Source organism: Diceros bicornis, chromosome 2 (assembly GCF_020826845.1).
Source record: "Diceros bicornis minor isolate mBicDic1 chromosome 2, mDicBic1.mat.cur, whole genome shotgun sequence".
Classification (NCBI taxonomy): Eukaryota; Metazoa; Chordata; class Mammalia; order Perissodactyla; family Rhinocerotidae; genus Diceros; species Diceros bicornis.
This window is the reverse complement of record NC_080741.1, coordinates 39984304-39997370: the sequence shown is the minus strand read 5'-3', so window position 1 is coordinate 39997370 and position 13067 is coordinate 39984304.

Below are 13067 nucleotides of genomic sequence, written 5' to 3'. Positions count from 1 at the left end.
TGTATCAGATTAAGTACTATCTACAGCATCTGGTTTAGTTTCCCTCTGATGGATCACATGGGTCACCAAGACAAATCAGAGCCTCAGCATCCTATAAAAGGAAAATTATTTGTCAGTCGGAATATGAAGAGTACAGTCTGAGGGATAAGTGATGGTGAGGGTTCCTTTGTGGTCCCTTGACCTTTATTTGCTGCTCCTCTACCAAGTAAGCTTGATTGCTATCCCATCTCTTGAACACAGGCAGAAAGACTGGACACCAGTGATCTGGCCTTATTGGTCAGGCAGCCAGCAAAACACTATGCTTAGTTGGCAGTTCCAAATAGATCTTTGTTTGTCCCTGCTCTCATAGCCGCTATAGAGAAGGTATGTCCTCTACCTGCTATCAAATGTCAATAATTGTTAAAGCCTGTGTGTGGGTACCTGGAGGTCTCTCATCTTTTGTATATGTTTGAAAATTCCAGAAGAAAAAGGTTTTTAAAAGTGAATCAAGTTTATACCAATTAGGATGGCTATCATAAAAAAAAACCCCAGAAAATAAGTGTTGGCAAAGATATGGAGAAACTTGGAACCCTGTGCACTTTTGATGGGCAAGAAAATGGTGCAGTCTCTATGGGAAACAGTATGGTAGTTCTTCAAAAAATTAAAGACATTTCTGGGTACATACCCCAAAGAAGTGAAAACAGGGACTTGAAGAGATATTTGTACACGCAAGTTCATAGCAGCATTATTCACAATAGCCAAAAGGTAGAATCAATGGATGAATGGATAAGCAAAATGTGATACATACATACAGTGAAATATTATTCAGCTTTAAAAAGGAAGAAAATTCTGACATATGCTCCAATGTGGATGAACCTTGAGGACATTATGCTAAGTGAAATAAGCCAGTCATAAAAAGACAAATATTGTTTGATTCCACTAGAGTGTCAAATTCATAGAGACAGAAAGTGGAAAGGTGGTTGCCAGAGGCTAGGGGGAGGGGGAAATGAGGGTTATTATTTAATGGGTACAGAGTTTCAGTTTTGCAAGAAAAGAGTTCTGGAGATGGGTGGTGGTGATGGTTGCACAACAACGTGAAGGTACTTAATACCACCAAACTGTGGCCTTAAAAATGGTTAAGATGGTAAATTTTACGTTATGTGTATTTTACCACAATTTAAAAAGAGAATCAAGTTTAACTACCCTATAAAGTTAAACATAAGCCTCAGCAATTTCACTCCTAGGTATTTACTTAAGACATATGAAAACATATATGACAAAAAATGTTTATTGTTAAGGAATGTTCATAGTAGCTTTATTCATAACTGACAATAAACCAAATGTCCATCAACAGGAGATGGATAAACAAATGTGTTCTATTTGTATAATGGAATACTAATCTGGAACAAACTACTGATACACACAGCAACATAGATGAATGTCAAAAACATTATCCTGAGCAAAAGAAACCAGACACAAAAGGGAGCATACCATTTATATAAAGGTGAAGAACAGAAGAATCCAAACTATGATAATACTATGGTGATAAAAATCAGCGTAGTGGTTGGCTAGGGGAAGGGAGGGTGGGATACAGGGAAGGCAGGGAGGTGGGAGTAGGGGGTGTGTGTGTGTTATTGCCTAAAAAGGTCCAAGAAGGAACTTTCTGGGTTGATGGAAGTATCCTATATCTTGACTGGGGTTTTGGTTCTACAGTTGTGTATGTATTTGTCAAAACCCATAGAACCGTATGCTTAAGATTTGTGCATTTTAGTATATGTTATTTATACCTCAACATAATTAGTATTAAAAAAAAAAAAGTCCTCTCTCTGTTCTCCCCCTCTGCCCCTGGAGTCAACGAAGCAAGTATGGAAAAAGTAATTTGGTTTTTATACTATATTCTCTGTGCTTTGATGTCTATCATTTAAAAAATGACTGCTACTCATTTCTCACGAGCAGGTTTGCTTATAACAGAACAAGGGCAACTGGTGATGCATAGCCCCCTTAGCCAGTGTCACAGGCAACAAAGAGGGAAGTGAGGCATAGCAGGTGTAAGCTTCTACAGCTGGCCAGCATGACCAGGAGCAAGAGATAGTTCAGGAAGGTGGCATGGCTCAAGAGGAAGGTTGCTTGGTGAACAGCATTTCTCAGCATTGTCTTTGGTATCAGTGAAAAGCTGGTTTCCCTGGCAACAGGGCCCTACTTAATGAACGGTGCCAGGCAGCAGGCATGAACATGTCCATAGCAAGGGTACATAAAGAAAGAACGCCTCGTCACCAAATACTCCCTTTTAGTCTGCATACTCAGGTCTATCTATAGTTTGGAAAAAAAATCAGAAAACGCCATAATAAAAAGCTTTGGTGCCCTCACTCACTTCTCTCCTCCCTCATTGCTAAGCTCTAGTAATAACCACTTGTAACCTTTTCTTATATTAGTTCTTTTGGTTTCATATATATCTCTATATATCACTAACTCAATTTATCAACTCTAGACATTGTCTCTTCATTGCCTACGATAAATATGGACTTAGAAAATTTATACGACCCCGTTTCTCCTTTCCTTCTTATTGCTTCACTTTTTCATAGTTGTATCATTGGTTTCGTTCTTCTGGTTACTTTTGCAAATTTAGATTCCATTCTTAAACTATTTGTTTTTCCTCTGTCAATTTTCACCACTGTTTCTCGGCTTTATCCTTGCACTTGCCTCTGTCCCTGCTCCCACCTCTTCCTCCTAGTACCTCTGGCCATCCCGTCTGGGGTAGGGTTAGGGGACTCTGCTTCTGTATTTACACTGTCAAAGTTGAAAAATTTTATGTTCTGTTCAGAAATCATAACTGTCCCCCACATTTGGTCTCTAGATGGATGTTATAAGCTTTAAAATAATAAATAATCAATTGTTACAACATATGATTACATTTTCTCCTGTAATTATAATGTCAGAACCCTGGACCTCTCAAAGGACAATTTTCCTAGCAAATCATCAAAAGGATTGTCTTTCCTTAAACTACCACGTTGCTCAAATTCATACCACACTTTAGTTTGCTTCAAATTTGGATAATAACTCTCCTGTCTTCTTGGAATTTTGTATGGTCTCTCCCTGTCCCTGCCACTTGGGAAAAGTGAAAGCCTTTTTCATCATAGCAGTGGTAGTTTCTTTTTTACTCTAAAATAACTCAGAGTCTAATCTAGAATTCTTCTTAAGGACATCTTTTTGGAGCCCAGTAACCTCCTGTTTTATTTGGACAGATTTCTTTCAAAACGCGCTGCAAGTTATCATCCTGGGATTTGTTTTCATTAGGTTAACAGGGTTAGTTCTATCATTTCTTGTTTTCTACATACTCCTCACACTTGATTTCCTGGGCAACATCTTCAATTATCTCCTTCAGAAAGGGTAAATAGTAGATAAACTCCAAATCTTTATAGGTGTAAAAATAGGCTTCGGTCTGCCCTCAATCTTGATAGCTAGCTTGGTCAGGTATAGATTCCTTGGTTCAAAATTGTTTTCCCACAGAACTTTGAAGGTGTGCTCCACTAATTCATTAAAAACTTAAAAAATTGTGAAATAGAATACATATACAGGAAGGTGCATAAACACAAATGTGTATCTTAATGAATTGTTATAAAGTAAATAGTACCCATATAACCACCATCCAGGCCATAAAATAAAATTTTATCAAAACCCTAGAAGTCTACACCAACACTCACCACCCCCCAGCTCATATGGCCCTTTCTGATCACAATGCTGCCCTTCTCTCTGACAGATACCCCGCAATTCTGACTTTTATAGAAATAACTTTCTTGCTTTTAAAAAATAATGTTATCACATAAGCATGCATCCCTAAACACATAGTCTAGTTTTGCTTATTTTTGAGATTTACGTACAAAAAGATAACACAGTATGTATATTATTTTATGTCTGACCTCATTTGCTCAACATTATATTTTGAAATTCATCCATGTTGTTGCATGTACCTTTAGTTCATTCATTTTCGTTGCTGTGTAGTATTCTGTTGGATGAATCTAACACAATGTATTTATCCCTTCTACCGTTGACGGATATTTAGGTTGTTTCCAGTTTGGGACTATTGTGAATAATGCTGCTGTCAGCATCCTCATACATGTCTTCTGGTGCTGATGTGTGGGAGAATTTTCGACTGCTTGTTTTACCAGTTACTGATATAACACTGTTAAAAACTCCCACTACCGTTGTGAATTTCTCTTTGTGGGTCTGACAACTTTTGCTCTACACATAGGGAGGCAGTTATTTGGTACAGACACATGTAGAATTGTTCATTCTTCCTGATGACTTGAACCTTTTATCATAGTGAAGTGGCCCTCTCGAATGCTTTTTTGACCTAAATTCTGTTTTGTCTGATATTAATAGAGCTAGACCAGCCTTCTTTCATTTTTTTTTACTGTGGTTAAATACACATAATGTAAAATTTTCCATTTTAGCTATTTTAAAAATGTACAATTCAGTGGGATAAAGTACATTCACAATCACCACTATTTCATTCCAGAACTTTCTATCATTCCAAACAGAAACTCTATACTCACTAAACAACTGCCCCTCCCCCTTTCCCCACAGCCCCTGGTAACTACTATTCTACTTTCTGTCTTTATAAATCCGAGTATTCTAGGTTCCTCACATAAGTGGAATCATACAGTGTTTGTCCTTTTGTGTCTGGCTTATTTCATTTGTTTCTGGAGCTTCATATAAATGCACTAAGCCGATTTTTTAAACACTCACAGTGTGTAAGGCCCTGTGGGGGAAGCAAAGATGAGTAAACCTCTATCCCCAAGGGTATACAGACTAGTCAGGAGGAAAACAGGAGACAAAGTATAAGCATCAGGGAGGAGCATGATTGATTGTGAAACGAGTGATATGTGTTCTTACTTTTGCTTGACCTCAGCTGAGTGTAAAGAGAAACCTGTATGATATTTAAAAGGCATTGATATTGGAGCTATAAACATGCTGGGCTTGAGCACAGTTTTCACATGCGTGGAGGTAAAAAACCTGAGCCTGTCGCCCAGTGGTGTAACTGCACACTGCTGCCTCACGGTGGCGGCATACCGAAAGGAAAGGAGCAGTTCCGGGCTTGGCACGTCCCTCTAGGACTGAGGCTGGGGAAAAGAAACAAAAATGATCATATTGCCAGAGGAAACAAAACCCTTTGCAAGTGTGGCATTGCTCCAGGCGGCTGTCAGCAGGGTGCTGGAGGCACTGTCTTATTCTTTTTTTTTTTTAATTTTTATTTATTTATTTTTTTCCCCCAAAACCCCAGTAGATAGCTGTATGTCATAGTTGCACAGCCTTCTAGTTGCTGTATGTGGGACACGGCCCCAGCATGGCCGGAGAAGCGGCGGGCCGCTGCGCGCCCGGGATCCAACTGGCCGCCAGCAGTGGAGCGCGCGCACTTAACCGCCAAGCCACAGGGCCGGCCCAACACTTTCTTATTCTTATCATCCCACCACCTCAGTTGTCCCTACACAGCCCTCACCCCACAGTTCCCCTTTAAGAACACTCCATGACAATCACTTTATTTCATTTGTTGTCTTACTCACCCCTACCATCCTCACCATCAGAGCCCACCAGCGCTTTCTGTCCTTTGAACCTTCAGTTTCATTTCCAGATTGTTCTTCTTTTGCTCCTCCCCCTCTTCTGTGAGAATCAGTTTTCCAGTTCAAATGTAAATTCCTTGGCCATCTTGCTGATCATTCTTTTCCCCACTCCTAAGCTCTTATGATGATAAATTTATTGTCACAAATACCAATTTGAAACTATATGCAGCAGCTTCCTGATGTCGGTCTCGTTACTGATATGTATTGTTTATTCCTTTATTCCGCAAGCATTGTGTCAGCTAAGTGCCAGGGAGCTGGGAACACAGAATGAACAAGATAAAATCCTAGACGATGAGGTGCTCACTGTCTAGTGGTAGATGACAAGTAAACAGTTATAAAATAATGTGATAAGGGCTGTAACAGAGACATGAATAAGGGGCAGTGAGCAGAAAGTGGGGAAATGGGAAGGCTGGGCTAGGTGGATGGGTCACTCCAGGCTTCCATATGGGAGGTAATGATAGAGATGAGTCATATAGGGACTTTTGGAGTTCACCAGATGGAAGAGGGTGGAAAGGCCTGATGGGTGCAAAAATAACAACACGTGAAAATACTATTAGCTCCTCAAACTGTCTGGAGTTCAGTGAGGTCAGGGCAAACAACATAGCTCTCGGATTGCCTCAGCTTGCCAACTGGATCTAATATAGATGTTTAGTTTTATTAGCGGCAATAAACTTGGCTGACCTACTGGCCTGACTGTGGCTGGGTTTTATTTGGTGTGCACTGTATTAAAATTTTGAATTAGTTAAGTAGGAACTTCTCATAATAAAATCTAGATTTCTGGTTTCTATGAAAAAATCAAAAGATTTTTGACAGCAAGCCCACCTTCTCTATGGCAACAATCAGCTAGAGCCGCTTTAGAAGGAATCTGGCTGTCCCAGTTTGCTGCAGACCGTACCTCTCCCTGGTACTTACACCTGGCCAGGTACGCTCAGCTGTGATACTTGCCTGGTCTCTGTAGGCAGCTGGATCTGTGACCTCTGCTTTGACATCCACCCCAGCTGCACGTGTGGGCCAGGATTCTTAAGAAGCCTGGTGCAGATCACTTTCCTGGGGGGAAGGGGAGGAAGAGGAGGAAGGGAGGAGGAGCAAGAGCTGACCCAGCCGCTGAGATTGGTTGTGTAGAGGGCCACCCAGAGACCCCACCCTCTGCAGGAGATGGGACAGAGCAAAGGAGGAGAAATAAGGCAGCAGTCCAGTCCTGTGGCTGGGACCTACGCGAAGAATAGAGTAGTGAGTGAACATGTCCATCCCTTGGACATTAATCCTTGTCTGTGAGGGTGAGAGCGATAGGTCCACCGCTGACTGTTGTAGGGGCCAGGGCAATAGTAAAATGGAATTCTACAGCCCACAGCCTGCCTTCTTTCTCTTCCTATTCCAATCTCTGTCCCACAGCATGAGGTGCACATGCGTGAACACCCCAGCCCACAAGTTAAGTTTTGTCCATGGCTCCCCAAGCTCCTGGCAAACAGCCCCGCCCTGGCCACCTCTTTGGCCTAGGGATGTGCACCCCAGAAACTTGGTCCACTCTCAGAAGAACAGACTTAAGACCCAGGCCTGGCCAGATGCTGAAAGCAAGTTCAGAGCCATTTGGACAGGGAATTATGGCCCATATCATGGTCTAGAAGGAAGGTGTGGGTTCTGGATGGGCACATCCCTTTGGGCCAGTGGACGTCTCACCCCCTGGGGAGGGGCGTGGTCAGAGGAGAACCAGCGTCCCGGTGTCTTCTAAAGCCCATGACCAGGGCTGAAGTGTTAAGAATAGTAGTGCACTTGGGTTACCTTAGGTAATGAGTCTGTATTCACTGCTAGGTCTGCTGTAACGAAGTACCACAAACTGAGTGGCTTAAAACAAGAGAAACTTATTCTCTCACAGTTCTGGAGACTAGATGTCCAACAAAATCAACGTATCAGCACGGTTGGTTTCTTCCGAGGGCTCTAAAGGAGAATCTGTTCCATGCCCCTCTCCTAACTTCTAGTGACAGCTGGTGATCCTTGGCATTCCTTGGCTTGAAATGCATCATTATAATCTCTGCCTTCACCTTCATATGGCATTCTCCCTGCATTTCTGTGTCTTCATATGGCCATCTTCTTATAAGGACACCAGTCATATTGGAGTAAGGGCCCACCCTACTCCAGTATGACCTCATCCTAACCAATTACATCTGCAACAACCCTGTTTCCAAATAAGGTCACATTCCGAGGTACTGGGGTAAGCGCTTCTACATATTTTTGGAGGGGGGCACAATTCAACCCACAACAGGGTCTATCATCAGGTCACAGGCAGTGACAAGGGAGGTAAGACCCACAGGTTCGCAGAAACCACCTTCCAGCTGGGCCTCCTGCGGTTGGGGAACAAGGTGGATATTTCCTCAGGATAGTTTGGTTCTCACTGACTCTTGCTAACAAGAATTTGCTGATCATCTAATATCATGGTGCCCCAGTCTCTCTGCATCTGCTTTCATCACTCCTGCTGCTTTCCGAACAAACTGCCTTTACTCTATGCATGTCTTTCTCTACCTGATGCCTTTGGTAACTCTGGCCCTTATGACCCATATAGCTGCTCTCTCAATATTTTTCATCTTTTGCTTCCACTACCAGTTGCCCTGGGACTCTCCACTCTAACCTGCAGTTCAAATTGCTGAGAAATGGTCTTGTCCAGAAAATCGCTGTGGTCCCTGTTAAACCAGCTTTCTTACCAGTTAGCCTCAGTGCGAACTAGCTGGTCTGCATTGGCTACCCTTGGGGTAGGTGGCTGCCCACGCTGGTTCAAGTAGCTGTGTCCAGGGTTGGGGTCTTGTGGTACAAACCATGGCCAGTTATCATGGAGGAAGCAGCCCCAAGTGGTTTATTAGCAAGTGGCTAAGGGCAGGACAATTGCCCACTGCTCCTTCAGAGGCAAGGTTTCCCAATCTTGGCACTATTGACATTTTGGGCTGAAAAATTCTTTGCTGTGGGGGAACTGATCTGTGCATTGTAGGATATTTAACAGCATCCCTATCTTCTACCAAGTAGGTGCCCCCACAACCTCCCCCGCTCCCACCAAGTACTGGTAATCAAAAATGCCTTTAGACATTGCCAAATTCTCCTGGGGGGAATATCACACCTGGTTGAGAACCACTGTTCTAAGGGTATGGGAGGCTCCAGCATTAGTCCAGGTGGGTGTAGTCATATCAGGAGAGTGAGTATGAAGGATACTGTTTATATATCCGCCTCTGTGAGGACTAGCTCAGAGGCTGAGAAGGGCAGCTCCTGCTGTGGGGAGGGGGTTGGATGGAGAATTGGTGGGTTCAGATGTGAATAGCTGTGCTCAATCAAAGTGGGGAAACCAAGGCAGAGTATCGTGTGTGTGTGTGTGTTTTGTAGCTGTGTAGATTTGAATGAGCGTGTTCATTGGTTTACTCTTTGTGTATACATTTCTGACAATATGCAATTCTCTGTGTGGGCGTAGGTACCTGTGTGAGAGCATATATATCTGTATGTCTAGAGGTTGAACTGTACATAGTCCACACTGCCCTACCTCCTATGTAATGAGGAAAGATTAGTGTCATATATGACACATTTGATTGGCATTCTCAGAATGTTACACAGGGTAAGAATCAGCTCTACTGAAGTTGAAATGAAAAAGAGAATTTGCTTCAGAGTGTTTTTTCCTTTTATGTAGACCTGTCTACCTCTAAGCATATGTAATGTATAACGAATGTGTAATGCCCCCAGTGGTCTCCAATGACATCATGCTTCAGCACCAGAATCCATGATGGATGGAGCTCAAGATCCAAGAAGCACAGCCAAGCCCATTTTGAGCTCATCTGAGTTTTCTAGTCTTAGGGCTTTGACCAACTAGCTGTACAACAAACTGCTAACCTTTCATTTCTTTAGTTTTCCTTTCTGTAAAATGGGGATAATTAATATCCTCCTTAGAGGACTCTTTTTTCTTGGCTCATCTTTTTTTTTTTTTTAATTTTTCTCTTTCTTATTTTATTTTATTGAGGTCATAATAGTTTATAACATCATGAAATTTCAGTTGTACATTATTGTTTCTCAGTCACCATATAAATGTGCCCCTTTACCTCTTATTTCCACACTCCAACCCCCTTCACCTCTGGTAACCACTAATCTGTTCTCTTTGTCCACGTGTTAGTTTATCTTCCATATATGAGTGAAATCATATGGTGTTTCTCTATCTCTGTCTGGCTTATTTCACTTAACATAATACCTTCAAGATCCATCCATGTTGTTGTGAATGGGATGATTTTGTTTTTTTTTATGGCTGGGTAGTATTCCATTTTGTGTGTGTGTGTGTGTGTGTGTGTGTGTGTGTGTATGTATATATCGCATCTTCTTTATCCAATCATCAGTTGATGGGCTCTTGGGTTGCTTTCACATCTTGGCTATAGTAAATAATGCTGCAAATGAACATAGGAATGTATAAGTCTCTTTGAATTGTTGATTTCAAGTTCTTTGGATAAATACCCAGTAGTGGGATAGCTGGGTCATATGGTGTTTCTATTTTTAATTTTTTGAGAAATCTCCATACTGTTTTCCATACTGGCTGTACCAGTTCGCATTCCCACCAGCAGTGTAGGAGGATTCCCTTTTCTCCACAACCTCTCCAACATTTGTTATTTTTTGTCTTGGTAATTATAGCCATTCTAATGGGTGTAAGGTGATATCTTAGTGTAGTATCTTTGATTTGCATTTCCCTGATTATTAGTGATGTTGAACATCTTTTCATGTGCCTATTGGCCATATAGATATCTTCTTCAGAACAATGTCTGTTCATATCCTCTGCCCATTTTTTGTGTGTGTGTGAGGAAGACTAGCTCTGAGCTAACATTTGTTTTCAATCCTCCTCTTTTTGTTGATGAAGATTAGCCCTGAGCTAACATCTGTGCCCGTCTTCCCCTGTTTTGTATATAGGACACCACCACACATGGCTTGATGAGTGGTGTGTAGGTCCGCACCTGGGATTCGAACCTGTGAATCCTGGGCAGCTGAAGTGGAGCGTGTGAACTTAACCACTATGCCACTGGGCTGGCTCCCTCTTCTGCCCATTTTTTGATTGTTTTTTTTTTTTCTTCCCCGAGGAAGATCATCCCTGAGCTAACATCCAATGCCAATCCTCCTCTTTTTTTGCTGAGGAAGATTGGCCCTGGGCTAACATCCGTGTCCATCTTCCTCCACTTTACAAGGGATGCCGCCACAGCATGGCCTGACAAGCAGTGCATTTGTGTGTGCCCCGGATCCGAACTGGTGAACCCTGGGCCGCTGCAGTGGAGCGCGCACACTTAAGCACTTGCGCCACTGGGCCAGCCCCGGGTGTTTGTTTTTTTGTAGTTGAGTTGTGTGAATTCTTCATATATTTTGGAGATTAATCCCTTGTGGGATATATGATTTGCAAATATTTTCTCCCAACTGGTGGGTTGTCTTTTCGTTTTGTTCTCAGTTTCCTTTGCCTTGCAGAAGCTCTTTAGTCTCAAGAAGTCCTACTTGTTTATTTTTTCTCGTTTCCCTGCCCGAATAGACATGGTATTTGAAAAGATCCTTCTAAGACTGATGTCAAACAGTGTACTACCTGTATTTTCTTTTAGGAGTTTTGTGGTTTCACGTCTTACCTTCAAGTCTTTGATCCATTCTGAGTTAATTTTTGTGTATGGCAAAAGATAATGGTCTACTTTCATTCTTTTGCACGTTTTCCCAACACCATTTATTGAAGAGACTTTCCTTTCTCCATTGTATTTTCTTAGCTCCTTTGTTGAAGAATAGCTGTCCATAGATGTGTGGTTTTATTTCTAGGCTTTCAATTCTGTTCTATTGATCTGTTTGTCTATTTTTGTACCAGTACAATGCTCTTTTGATTACTATAACTTTGTAGTATATTTTAAAGTCAGGGATTGTGATGCCTCCAGCTTTGTTCTTTTTTCTCAGGATTGCTTTAGCTATTCGGGGTCTTTTCTTGCCCCATATGAATTTTTGGATTCTTTGTTCTATTTCCGTGAAGAATGTTTTTGGGATTCTGATCAGGATTGCATTGACTCTGTAGATTGCTTTAGGTAGTATGGACTAAACTATGTTTATTCTTCCAATCCACATGCATGGGATATCTTTCCATTTCTTTATGTCGTCATCAATTTCTTTCAATAATATCTTACAGTTTTTATTGTATAGGTCTTTCACGTCCTTGGTTAAATTTATTCTTAGATATTTTATTCTTTTTGGTGCGATTGTAAATGGGATTGTATTCTTGAGTTCTCTTTCTGTTAGTTCATTATTAGAGTATAGGAATGCAACTGATTTTTGCAAGCTGATTTTGTACCCTGCAACTTTCCTGTAGTTATTGATTATTTCTAATAGTTTTCCAATGGATTCTTTAGAGTTTTCTATACATAAAATCTTGTCATCTGCAAACAGTGCAAGTTTCACTTCTTCATTGCCTCTTTGGATACCTTTCATTTATTTTTCTTGCCTAATTGCTCTGGGCAAAACCTCCAGTACTATGTTGAATAAGAGTGGTGAGAGTGCGCATCCTTGTCTTGTTCATGTTCTCAGAGGGATGGCTTTCAGTTTTTCCCCATTGAGTATGATGTTGGCTGTGAGTTTGTCACGTATGACCTTTATTATGTTGAGGTACTTTCCTTCTATACCATTTTATTGAGAGTTTTTTTTTTTTATCATAACTGGATGTTGGATCTTGTCAAGTGCTTTACCTGCATCTATTGAGATGATCATGTTGTTTTTATTTCTTGTTTTGTTAATGTGGTGTATCATATTGATTGATTTGCAGATGTTGAACCATCCTGCATCCCTGGTATAAATCCCACTTGATCATAGTGTATGATCCTTTTAATGTATTGCTGTATCCAGTTTGCCAATATTTTGTTGAGGATTTTTGCATCTATGTTCATCAATGATATTGGCCTGTAGTTTTCCTTCTTTGTGTTGTCCTTGTCTGGCTTTGGGATCAAGGTAATGCTGGCCTCATAAAATGTGTTAAGAAGTGTTGCATCTTCTTCAACTTTTTGGAATAGTTTGAGAAGGACAGGTATTAACTCTTCTTTGAATGTTTGGTAGAATTCTCCAGAGAAACCATCTGGTCCTGGACTTTTACTTTTGGGGAGGTTTCTAATTACCATTTCAATCTCTTTACTTGTGATTGGTCTACTCAGATTCTCTATTTCTTCTTCTTCTTTTTTTTTTGTGAGGAAGCTTGGCCATGAGCTAATATCCGTTGCTGATCTTCTCCTTTTTTTTTTGCTGAGGAAGATTGGCCCTGAGCTAACATCTGTGCCCATCTTCCTCCACCCTGCATATGGGATGCCACCACAGCATGGCTTGGTGATCGGTGTGTTGGTCCATGCCAGGGATCTGAACCCACGAAACCCAGGCTGCCAAAGTGGAGCATGTGAACCTAGCCACTATGTCACCGGGCTGGCCCTCTATTTCTCCTTGATTCAGTTTTGGGAGTCTAAGAAT